The sequence below is a fragment of the Thamnophis elegans genome, chromosome 4 (genome assembly GCF_009769535.1).
Source record: "Thamnophis elegans isolate rThaEle1 chromosome 4, rThaEle1.pri, whole genome shotgun sequence".
Classification (NCBI taxonomy): Eukaryota; Metazoa; Chordata; class Lepidosauria; order Squamata; family Colubridae; genus Thamnophis; species Thamnophis elegans.
In genome coordinates this window covers 23,788,742-23,802,174 of record NC_045544.1, presented here as the reverse complement: position 1 = coordinate 23,802,174, position 13,433 = coordinate 23,788,742, and positions in this window count along the sequence as shown.

Genomic DNA, 13,433 nt, shown 5'->3' with positions numbered 1-13,433 from the left:
TTAGAAAGTGATCTCTACTTGGTTTAGCTGACTATGTGCACAAACCTGATTTAAGGAAATTTTTCTTTCTCCATACGTCTGTCTGTCTGTCTCTGTCTGTCTGTCTGTCTGTCTTTCTTTCTTTCTTTCTTTCTTTCTTTCTTTCTTTCTTTCTCCTTTCCTTCCTTCCTTCTTTTCTTTCCTTTCCTTTTCTTTCCCACCTATATTTTACAAATAATTCAAGAAGGTGAACATATCCAACACACATTCCTCCTCCCATTTTCCCAACAACAGCCCTGTGAGGTAAATTGGATTGAGAGAGGGTGAATGGCCAACTCTTGGCTTCAAAAATAAGCCATATCTCCTAATATTGAGAAATCCAAATCAAATGGAAACACAAGGCTTTACTCATTGCCTCTGAATGCTCTCATTGTCCCCATCTTATGTTGAAGGGGAGAAATGGAAAGAAACCGTAGCACAATCCATAGTAGAGCACCCAAGGGTACTTATTTGTTTAATGCCTGATGACGCAAGGGTGCTTATTGTCAAGCTTTATTAGACATTGGTAAAATCTTGTGATGAAAACAGGACATTTAGAACAGAGGTGGGTTCCTACCAGTTCGCACCTATTCGGTAGAACTGGTTCGTCAAATCTACCGAACCGGTTAGAAGAAGTTCCACCAGTGGACCCGGAAAGCAGGCCACACCTACAGAAGAGGTTCCAAAATTTTTTGAAACCCACCACTGGTCCTTGGATATGATTATTCTACACTATCATGCTCATATTTATAAAACTCAGTGCCTCTGTGAAAGGTAAGGATGACTACTGCGTTTGTGGTGCAATCAGAACATTGCGTGTGTTGAAGTTGTTTTAACTCAAACCAAAGATGCCTTTTAAAAAACAAGTTTACGTCATATTCTTATGCATGCCAGTACTGTGTGTGAGGTAATTCAAGGTGGTTCTGACAAGTGTTGTCGGCATCTTCATATCCGGTCACATGGCAGCAAGCCACTCCCATCTGGTCACATGGGTGGAAGCCACTCCCACAAAGGAGGCCACACCCACAGACTAGGTTTGAACAATTTTTGAAACCCACCACTGATTTAGAAATACCCTAATCACTACAGAAACACTCTATCTGTAGCTATTTTAAATTCAGATTAAATTCTGTTAGCAACTCAAGAGCATACTGAGTTCTTGCCAGAAAATTTGCATATTGAATTACATAGTTCTTGAAGAATATTTTCTCTTACAATAATGGTTAATACAATAGCAAAGTACTTGAATTTAGAGTACTAGTAAAGGAAGCCAACTGCTCGCCAAAAAGCAATCTACTTTTGTGACTGAGGAAACAACTTTTTCTCACTGGTCGATTTTCCTTTGCCTTTTACTGAAATAAATCAAGTCTGCATTTTATTAGCCAATTGATCAAATTGTAACTCTGTCTTTTTTTCTTTTTCTTTGCCCCCTTATTTTATAGATTGGTGAAGTACTTCTCTTCTTTTTAACATCTCTGTGAATAACAATAGGCAGAAAAGTTCTGTGCAAAAAGATAAACTTAAATTTTCACTAACAGATTTTTTTGCAGCTTCTTGTAATGATTAGCCTACAAAGTGACTTCACAAGATAGAGCTGAAATTATAAAAACTGAGGATACTAGCCATTGAAATCAATAGGCATGGTTTCTAAGCAGTTTAATCCAGAAATAATTTCCTCAAGAGATAGCACTCCATGTGATAGCTGCCCTAGACAGCAGCAGTGAAAAATGGCTCAGTGGCCACATATGGGAGAGTTGTACTGTAAGCACTCCATATCTGATACAGTATATCAAAAGCTAACTAGTTCTTCTGAAGTATTGTGGGGGGTATTCATCTCATAACCAAAATTGATTACATTGCCTGGTATACCTGAAAAATATGAAGAAGGAGCATCTACCCGGGAAGGCAGATAAAATTCATAGGCCTATGATTTTATTTATAAGATCTGGAAAGAGGGGGTGTATTACATATTTTTATTTTCCTTTCATTATTTTTATAAATGGCGGCAGATATATTTAGTTCTCCTTTCCCCTCCTATTTTCCCCACAACAACAACCCTGTGAGGTGAGTTGTAATATTAGTGAGCCCTCTGTAATATTAGAAGGAATCAGGAATGGCCTTGAAGGACAGAAGGAAGAACTGCTACCAAGGCAGCGATGAGCCCCATTCCTAGTTGAAATAATACTAAGGCAGCCTTTCTAATTCAGGTGATGATGAAGAGCGTGGCACGACAAAACCGCGCTCGACTAAAGCGTGCCCGATTACACCGTGTCGCTGACGTCATCAACAGGGCGACAACAGCGAGCGCGGAGAAAGAAGGGTGTTTTAAATAGCGCTTTGAAAGCAAGCCTATTCAACTTAAGGTAGGGGTTAGGTTTAGGGTTAGGTTTAGGGTTAGGTTTAGGGTTAGGTTAAGGGTTAGGGTTAGGGTTAGGGTTAGGTTAAGGGTTAGGGTTAGGTTTAGGGTTAGGTTAAGGGTTAGGATTAGGTTTAGGGTTAGGTTAGGGTTAGGGTTAGGGTTAGGATTAGGTTTAGGGGGGTTAGGTTTAGGTTTAGGGGTTAATTTTAGGTTTAGCGTTTACAGCGTGCTTCTGTCTCCGCGCTGTTGTCGCCCTGTGATGACGTCAGCTACGCGGTTTCGTCGAGCACGCTTTAGTCGAACACGGTTTTGTGGTGGAACCGATGAAGAGAAGAACAAAGGAAGGACATTTCAGATTGGCAAGATTCTGTTACTACACCTGTTCCAGTACAAGTAGTCCTGATCGGCACTTGTTTTCTAGTCTGGCCTATGGGATCAGAGGTGGTATTCAGCCAGTTTGGACCGGTTTGCCCAAACCAGGAAATTACCCCAGCTCTATGCCTTCCTCTTTAGGCATGTTTTCAAGGCAAAATGCATGTGTGGAAGGCCGAGTGCAGGTGTGGACAGCCATGCTCACATTTGCGAACTGGTAGGAAAAGTAAGTGAATACCACCTCTGGATAGGATGGGATGGAAGTGGAGATTGTTCTACAGAAGGTCAGGAGAATCTACAGTAGCTGAGAACACTGTGAGTCAGCCCAACGGTCGATTTTTTGGCTGAGATCAGAGTAGCTAAGGAGTGGAAGATTGTTCTATTTATGGTAACCTATATAAATAATTATTTTTACTGATTTAACTTATGCTATAAATCAGTTTCTATTTCAGAGAGCAATGGCCTGCAATGATCTCCATTCTACTCTGTTTCCTTTTGCAACCCCCTTACCACTGGTTGGATTCAACCAGCTCACACTTATTCAGGAGAACCAGTTGTTAACTTTCTAAACAGTTTGGACAACCGGTTGTTGGAAGAAATCTCATTTTGTTTTTTTCCACTTTACAGGGCTAATCCTATGAGGAGGCAGGAAGGAAATATTCTGGTGTTGTTTCTAGTCTAATCTTTATTGCCCTGCTTACAGAAACTGCCTCTCTGGTTAACCCTTATTATATTGTAACAGCTAAGACGAAGCGACCATTGACGTGAGTGATGTTGAGTTGGCCATGCCCACCCAGACACATGACCACCGAGCCACGCCTACCCAGCTGGTCATTCAGGCAGAGAATCGGCTGTTACTGCCCCTCACTAGATTTAACACAGAGGCCCCTGATATCCATCCAGAGAAATAGAGGTTATTCTTGCAAGATGCACAGAAAAGAAGAAGCATACTTCAAGTTTGGTGCTTGCAAAACCCATTGATCCCAGAACTATTTCATTACATAATAAATGGTTTCTCAGAAATGGAAGATGTATAATTCAAACCAGGTAATAATACCTCTTTCCCTAAATATGTAGAACATATTAATACAATGTGATTGCTTTACTGCATACTATTCTGCATTAGACACATTTTGCAAGAAGAGAATAAACCTTAATAATCAGTTTTGTAAGTAAAGAAATAGCCAGGGGCTTCAGTTAACAGGTATCCCACATTTTTTTAAAATTCAGTGTCATATTTTATTTCAAAGGTTGGCATAACTTATATGGTGATAATACAATAGCTAAATAGACTTATTTAGGAAAGCTGTTCAAGCTTTCAGATGTTCAGTTAAAAAGATACTTTAATGACTTCTGCAACTTTCATCAAATTGTTGATAAGCAAATCAGATAGATAAAGGGAAGGGATACCTATAAACACATCATAAATGGTAAAAGTGACTTTAAGAAAAGCAGCTTCTTCTTCCAGGAGCTGAGGTGAAAGAAGTTACAGCTAATCTTCAATTTACCACTGTAATTAAACTTTGAAATTATGGTCATATGTCTTAGTGGTTGTTAAGGGAGTCGTCATACATACTGATTTTAAAACCTTCTTTTCAGTGGTTGTAAAGCAAATCCATTGGTCACAATAGAAGTTTTTCTGCCAGAAACAAATGCTGGCTTCTGGCAAAATATTGTAAACCATGGTCACATGACTGCAGGATGCTGCAAACATATGTAAATGTTGGCCCATTGTGGAATGCCCCAAATGCAATCATATGGCTGTAGTGGGCAGGGGATGGAGTGGCCATCAGAACTTTAAATTCAGGTAGTAAGTAGCCCTGGGGAGGTTCATCATAACTTCAAGATAATTAACTTCTTCACTGAATTTTCCTTCCTTCCTTCCTTCCTTCCTTCCTTCCTTCCTTCCTTCCTTCCTTCCTTCCTTTTCTAAACTGGCTGCCCGCCATGCCATAAGGGTGGTGTACAATATTAAAATGTAGCCATAAATATACGAATAAATGTATAAAATCACAACATTAAAACTACAATAAAATCCCAGTTACAGTTAAAGATGGGGAGGTAGGGAGAAGAATATATAGGTGTGTGTGTATGTGAGGCGGGAGAGAGATGGGGACTGCTATCTGTTGATCAACCATCTCCAGCGGACTCCAAGCCAACTAGAAGAGCCAGATCTTCAGGCTCCGATGGAAAGCCAGAAGGGTGGGACCCAATCTCATCTCAGGGAGCAAGATGTTCAAAACCATGGCAGAGAAGGCCCTTCTCCTCGACCCTGCCAACTGGAATTCCTTGACTGATGGAATCTGCAGTATATTTTCTCTGCCAGCATTGGTAGGGCGAGACTGTTTCATAAGGGTGAGATGGTTCCTTAAGTTACCTAGGCCCATGCCATGCAGAGCTTTGTAGGTAATAACCAACACCTTGAATTGCATCTGGAAGCAAACTGGTAGCCAGTGCAGTTTTCGAAACCATGGTATAACATGGGCCACTCTAGGGGTCCCAAAGACTGCCTACACCTCCACACTCTGCACCAATGGAAATTTCTTTAATGTTAACTACATTGCAGTACTTAACATTTTTTGAATATTAATATTAATCCTGTGTAACCAGATTTATATCAGCGCATTGCCACTAGAATATAATGCCTATCAAGATATAATGTTATGATATACTGATTTATGCCATTTTGTTTTTTGATAGACATCAACTTCTTGATAGACATATGTGAAATATGGAATGCATGAGATCTACCCAAACCAAGCAAATTGCCTCCATCTCTTTTCTCCCAAAGATCCCTCCTATCACACTCTATCTCCCCAAAGATAGAGATTTAAGATCAAAGTTACTTTAGCTTCCATTCCAGCCATTCCAGTTCCAATCTACAGAGATTGTAAATTACTCTTTAATAGGCTACTTCCATCTCTGCTTTCAGTCAGAGACTCCTCAACTTGAGAGTTCCTTCAGATGTCCTTTCAAAGTACTGCTTCTCAGTTATTTCTCCTGACAATCTCATTCTCTTAAGATAAGGCTTATTAAACTAAGAGAAGAGCTGAAAAAAATTCCTTTGCATTATTCCTCTCTTCTTTAGGCTGGAATTCCATTATGATTGAACTTTTGTTCTCTGTAGTAAAGAGAGAGGTTGTAGGTCATTTCCCCGGTACATCAGTTATCAGACATGGAAAGAAAATTGTGCATTCCTCATCTTCTAGATTTGTGCATTGGCAGTTTGTTGCCTTGCCTACATGTGACAATCTTTTGAGGGAATTGGGTTAGTCCCGTGATAGCGAACCTATGGCATGCGTGCCACAGGTGACATACAAGCTCTCTCAGTGGGCATGCATGCCATTGCCAGCTGGTCTTTGGATTTCTGGTGCATGTATGTGTCCAGGCCAGCTGGTCTTCATGTGCGCCTGAATGCTGGAAACCCAAAGATCAGCTGGCTGGTGCACATGCGTGCATCAGAAACTGGAAGAGCAGCTGGCTGGAGCATGCATGTGCACTGGCCAGCTGCTCATCCAGTTTCTGGTGCTCTGGCACACATGAAGACCAGCTGGCTGGCATGTATGCGCAGGCCAAAAACCCAAAGACCAGCTGGATGGCGCAATGGGCACTTTGAGTCAAAAAGATTTGCCACCACTGGATTAACCCATTCACTATAATAGCTCTAAAAAGGAATCAAAGAAATCCATGGAAGACAAAGCAAGGGAGATGTGGCTCCTAACCACAATGCCTTCAAATTGCTCTCTGGATCAGAGACCACATTACCTCTTGATATCTGTGAATAAAAATGAGCATGGAATGCATTGCCTTAATCTGTTGCCTGAGTGCTTCTTATTGCTGCTGATCATTGCATCAACAACTCTATTATCAAAGGGTGGCTTCCAGGTGGAATGGAACAGCTCACTGTACCCAACTGGCCACAGCCAAATTGCCGCAGGATAACCTGCCATGGCCAACTTCCTACCAGCCAACTCATCGCAGGGCAATTCAACAATTCAATTTAATTATTTAAAAAAATTTAAAACATTTTTTAAAACTTTGGTCACATTTCATTTTATTCATTCTTTTGCATCCTTCATTTAAGGATTCTATTCCACCATTTCTTTGACATTAGTATAAGTCTTGGTCCATGGTGAGTTGTCCCACGGTGAATTGGCTGCAGCAAGTCGACTGTGGCAAGTTGGCCATGGTGACTTGGTTGTGGCAAGCTGTCCTACACCCCTTCCACAAGGTCACATCGAAGTATCAGGGGATGGCCCATTACTGATTTCAGTAGAAACAGACTATAAAGAAACAGGTGTTGAATCAAAACAGTTTAATGTGGAATGGCTGCTCTTATCATTTTTCCTGATTTCCCTGAATTCCTTAGCCTATTTTCTTACCACTGGGAAATGGGTTAGGTAAAGAAACTGTGAAAACACACACACACAAACAAACAAACACACACACACACACACACACACACCCCTACCTGTGGGGAAAGTCAAGAATGGCTTTTGAAGCAGCTGTGTTAGCCTGAATAAAAACATGGCTGATTTAACCATTTGAAAATAAGCAATCTGCACAAGCATCTCTTTCAAAGCTTTTTCACCGCTCTAATGCTCTCATTTCCCCCCTCCCCCTTCTGAATTGTATTCTGCAAGCTTCTCTTTCATCTGTTGGTCTGGCTCCATGAAGGAGATCATTTGTAGCTTGACTATTAGAAACTGTACAACATATCGAAATTATGAGCGCTACCACTTTTAGCCATAGATGTAAAAAGGACTGAGGAATATTTATAGAGGCTTCTGCTGGCTTGGCAGAGGGAATCAGAAAATAAGCAATCCCATTTGTTTTGTGGTAATTATTAAGTCGCCATGGTCATTAAGTGAATCCACAGTTGTTAAATGAACCCATTGTTTGCTAAGGGGCATTTTTTTTGGCTGAAAACCAGAAGTAAATGCTGTTTTTTTTGAAACATGTTATGAATTGCAGTTAAGAGTCTGAAGGGTACTATAAATGGCCATAAATGTGCCACAAATGCTGGTTGGGTGGCAGCTGTCAGAACTTTGGAAACAGTTCTCAAGAGTCCATTCCAGGAGTGAAATTCAGCAGGTTCTGACAGGTTCTGGAGAACCAGTAGTGGAAATTTTGAGTGGTTTGGAGAATCGGCTAATACCACCTCTGGCTGGCCCCAGAATGGGGTGGGAATGGACATTTTGCAATATCTTTCCCCGCAGGAGTGGGGTGGGAATGGGTTTTTTTGCAGTATCCTTCCCCTGCCATGCCCAACAAACCACGTCCACAGAACCGGTAGTGAAAAAAAAATGAATTTGATCACTGGTCCATTCTAACTTTAAGTGGACACTAAGAGACTCATCCTAAGTCAAAGACTACATGTAGTTATATTTGTGGGGAGAGAAGAGAAAATGAGCCCCTTTGGAAGAGGGCCTCTGAGATTCTGAACACATTTTTTAAGATGTTTTCAATTTTAGTGTAGCAGAAATGTGATAGCTGAGGATATGCAGAGGACTATTTCTATTATATTTACAGCATATCTCAGGTTTTTAAAATATTTTTTTAAATGATGTTGTTATCCAAGCATCTAAAAGGTTGAAAATGAAGGTAGCATATTTACCATTCAAAATAAACTCCGTGTCTTTTTGTCTGTGCCAACTTTAAAAAGCTCACACTAAAATCTTGGACTCTTCCGAATTACTGCACAAGTCTATACCGTTAATTAGCTAAGTGAGTTATATGGATGGAGATTGGAAACTGGTGGAATTGTAATGTGATCTCCAGATAAGGCTTATTGATTTTAAAGTCAGTAGGTAATGATATCTATTGACGTTTTTTTTAAATGGAGATGTTTCCAGTGGGAAAGTAAAGTCACTGGGCAGCCATCCCATTTGGTTTATCTATTGATCTTTTAAGATATCAGGTAGGAAAACCTTTGAGGGCTCTCCAAGTGACTCCATGGCTATCACAGTTAAATGTGTGCATTATGTTCAAAATGAAACATGTACAAAAATTGTGCAGCTCTCTGCTGAAAAAGAATAGAGAAGTACAGCATATTTGGAGATTTGCACTAGGACATTAGATTCAAATTGCAATGCAGGCTGTAGTCCCTGTAAGACATAACCTGTATCAGGCATCGACATAACTCCAAGGTGGGGTATAAAGAGAGGTCAGTCTAGAGTAAGTTACATTTATCAGAGATATTGCTGTCTGGAAGGACAGTATGTTATTTAACTTGGCAGTCCAAGTTTGTCCCCAACGAACTATAGCTGGAATGTTCAGTTTTTACATTTGTATTAATTGGCACCAAACTAATTTGGCAAGAGATGAAAGATGACAATGAATGTAACAACTGGCTCAGCAAAGCAAAGCTCAGGAGCTAAATATAGTCTGTTTGAAGAATGAGTAAGAGAAGAATGTTATCATTTACAAAGAAAAAGACTATTCAGTACATGTATCAGTAGAGCTTCAGTGAGCTGAATAATGCTTGAGTTCAGTTAAGGTAAGAAAGAAAGAAAGAAAGAAAGAAAGAAAGAAAGAAAGAAAGAAAGAAAGAAAGAAAGGAAGGAAGGAAGGAAGGAAGGAAGGAAGGAAGGAAGGAAGGAAGGAAGGAAGGAAGGAAGGAAGGAAGGAAGGAAGGAAGGAAGGAGTAGTGAGATCCTGCCAGTTTAACAACCAGTTCAATGATTGTGTAGTTCGTGCATGCCCTCCAGGGGTGGGTTCCGACTGCTACCACTGCCAGTTCTCTTAAGGAAGCATTGTCCATGTGCACATGCTTGATAAGTGCTATGCACACATGCACAGTACTGAAAAAATGCTTCTGCACATGCACAGAAACAAAAAACAAGATGGTACTGTCTACAGCATATAGAACTGGTTCGAAGGTGTGGCAGGCCGAGTTACTACCTACTCGTCTGAAGCAGTCTGAACTGGTAGGAATCCACCTCTGGTATCTGCACCAGATTTGTACGCCTGCACCAGAAGTGTACTCTGCGCTGGTATACAGTTTTAACAAAACTTACCTTCCACGTTACCTCTGCCATGCAAATCAGCTGAGAGGATATAGGTAAGTAAAATGCAGGGGGGGGGGGGGGCAGGCCCACCTGATTGTCGCAGTGAACCAGTCCTTCCGAACTGGTCTGAACTGGCTGAATCCCACCCCAGGAGGGAGGGAAGGAAGGAAGGAAGGAAGCCTTCACTTAACAAAAGAATCAACAAGTAGACTTTATTAAAGTTTGCTGCTATTTTGTCAACAGAAGGAACCTCAGAGAACAATAGAGACTGAGTAATATATATATATTTCTTCTTGAGAAACGTCATGCTCTTCTATTCATCCTGAGAGAGAAATTCACTCCTTAAGTAATTGGCTGAGGGGGAACATGTAGGCATGTGAGTGGCATTAAATGCATGGGCTATATCTGATACAACCCCACCTTAAAATATTGAGTGTGAAGATTAATGTAGTACTATATTTATATTTAATCTGATTATGCAAACCGGTAAGTGGAATAGTACTTAGTCACCAATGCCAGATATTTTCTGGTTTCCTACTTTCTTTGAACATACTGTAGGAACTTTCCAATGCAGGAACGTTCAAATACCGAAGTCATCTAGTTCAATCCCCTGCTCGAGCAGGAGACTTTATATCATTTCAGACAAATGGTTGTCTAATCTCTTCTCTAATGGTTGTCTATAATGATTGAGCATGCACAACTTTTGAAGGCTGTTCCACTGATCAATTGTTCTCACTGTTAGGAAAGTTCTCCTTTGTTCTAGGTTGCTTCTCTTCTTGATTAGTTTCCATCTCTTGTTTCTTGTCTTGCCTTCAGGTGCTTTCATTAAAAATTGCATATATAAACTAGTCTTAAAATTATTGGCTAGAATGCATTTAGGCTCTGTGAATTTTTCTGTCACTGCATTGTAGGCAATGAAGGAGGAATGATGAATGTAAATTTTGTTTTAAAGAAGTCGGTAGATGAAACTGTTTCATTGCCAGGAATTCTCTTCTAATTTATGTAAAGTCCATGGAAGCTTCCTTCCTTCCTTTTTGATGCAGGAATGTTTTAAAATGCCCTACATCTGCAAATTTCATTATGGACAAAATAGACCGGTAGGGCAAGAAAGACAAAAACATTTGTTTAACGTCAAACTAATAAATGACTTGCTTTCCTTACTTGCTGGGACAAGGTTTTATTGTTATGTGCTTACAGATCAGTCTAATTGAAACAGTGATGATGACCTGTAGTCCTTTGTGTGACCTAGTGTTTGGCTGGAATAATGAAAGGTTGCTGAGGACAAGCTTGGCAACAGAGCTAAAGCGATATGGTTACACACAGAAGCAAGTTGCACTGACAGGATACAATGATTTATCAATTCACCTCTTACATTCGTCAACTTTGGCTGAATCCTATTACAATCCCCTGGTCCACAGCATGATTCTAATTTTTTTTAACCAAATAAATAACACTGAAACTACCAGTGGTGGGTTCCGGATTCTATTCCAACCGGTACAGTTGGAACAACCCCAGAGTTACCCACGTGCATGCGCATGGTGCACACATGCGTTCTAGCATCAAATGATGCTTCCGTAAGCCTCCGCAACGCTCTAGCTGCTCCGCGGAGCATCGTGCAGGCACCATATGGACCATGCACGTGCGCAAAAGTGGCAACAGCATAACGCACCGGTAAGGAGCGCGGGTGGGCAGGTGGGCCCTCCAGAGCACCATACCAGTGCTCTGGGCAGGATCCAGTATGCATGTACCAGGGCATACCGCCTGCAACACACCACTGGTTCCTACCGATTTGGCCTAGTTCAGCTGAATGGGTAGTGGTTTGGTGGCTTGGGTTGCTGGAACCCAGACCTGCCACGCAACCCAGACCTGCCACGCCCATGAACCAGTTCTCCAGGCAGCGCCAGCATAGGTGCTGCCAACTTTTTTTTGCTTCTGTGCATGCGTAGAACAATTTTTATTCTACTGTGCATACACATGCAAGACGCATCAAGCACATATGCGCGGCACACCCATGAGTAAACCGGCATTAGTGACTGCCGGAACCTACCCCTGTTTCTGACCAAGAACATTATCTATCACACAGAAGGGAAAAGGAGGTGAATATAACTTCCATTTCTTCTATAAGTAGGCCTTACATTTGAAACATAACACTTGCTGGAATTCTTTCCTAAGAACTCCATTAACTTTGCTTCAATAAATCTACTTATCACAGTTCAGAAGTCCTTGAAATTATGTTCTTGCACTTTTTTACTTTGTTGGCTGAGAGAAGTCCGACACTGTCATACTCAAGATTTACTTCTATATTTTATGAAATGGAGTTTCTGTTGCCATATTTTTTTTATATCAAAGACTCTACGTTAAATAGAATATGTCATTATATCATTGACATTTCTGTGTCCCTCTACTTTTACAGGGAATGGTAGATATATTGCTATTTTAAGAACATTAATTCTATTCTACGTTTTATTTCACATGCTTTATCCACAACTTAAGTTGTTTCTTCATTAGTGCTTTATAGTGTCTTCTAGTTTCACCTGCCATTGTTAAGGCAACACAACAACTCACTAAATTACTGTTATATTGTATACTGGCACAAAGATAGTTGAAGGATGTGAGAATATGCTAAAAACCACTTGTGAACAATTGACTTAGTGTTTTTAAAGGTTGTTTGGATTACAGTTTTCAGCTCTGCAATTAAGCATGTTCTTTTGTGGGTGAGATCTGAAGGAGGTAGTCTGTTTGCTGATCACTCAAAACTGCCTGCTATGTACTTGTTTACACAGTGTGAACTATTTGGGGACAGCCAGTAGTAAAACACTTATTTACCAGAAAGGATAATGTCTGCTTCTCCTCTGGCATGCCTCTTCCCCCACCCCAGTCAATGAAAATTGACATTCAAACATGATTAACAATTTTTTTTTTTACAAAATCAGTTTATGATTGAGACTATGGATGTTTCCCTTTTGCCATAATTAAAAGGAATGCTTCCATTAATCTGGGAGAAAAGCTTTTAATAGTTCAAATAGGCACCTACTTGTTAACATGTATAAATATATACTGGAAATGCAATGAAGGTTTGGGAAGTGGGAGTTTTACTGAGATCACAAAGGAGAGAGAGTGTGTTTATTCTTTCCCTCTATTTGCAGGATCCTATAATTATTATCTGCTATTTTTACTTAGCACATTAGAGACTATTCATGCTTGACAAAGTTATAACTGTAATATAAATATTATTTATTTCAAGGCTATTTTAGGCTCCCTTTCAAATATCTAAAATTCCATTTTGTTTCTTTCAAGATCCATCATATTTAGGGAATTTCATAACTTGCTGCATTTCCCATTAAGCAATATAAATGATCCTGATTCATTAGAAAACATTATTCTCTTTCTTGATTTCAGTACAATCTTTGTGAGTAAGCCGAAATGTAATAATGATAAAAAGAACTTGTAACAGGAAAAGGGAACAGAAACATGGTATTAAATATAGCCTTAGGCTAAAGCAATACCTATATTTCTGCCACATGATTTCCTTGCCTTGCACTGGTTGTCAATTTCACATTTGAAAGTTTAAAATACCAAATGAAAGAAACAGGAGAGAGGAAATCTTTTAGTGCATTCTTACCAAAAGTTTAACTCAGAGAATTTTATTTGTTGCATTAGAGCAGGGGTGTCCA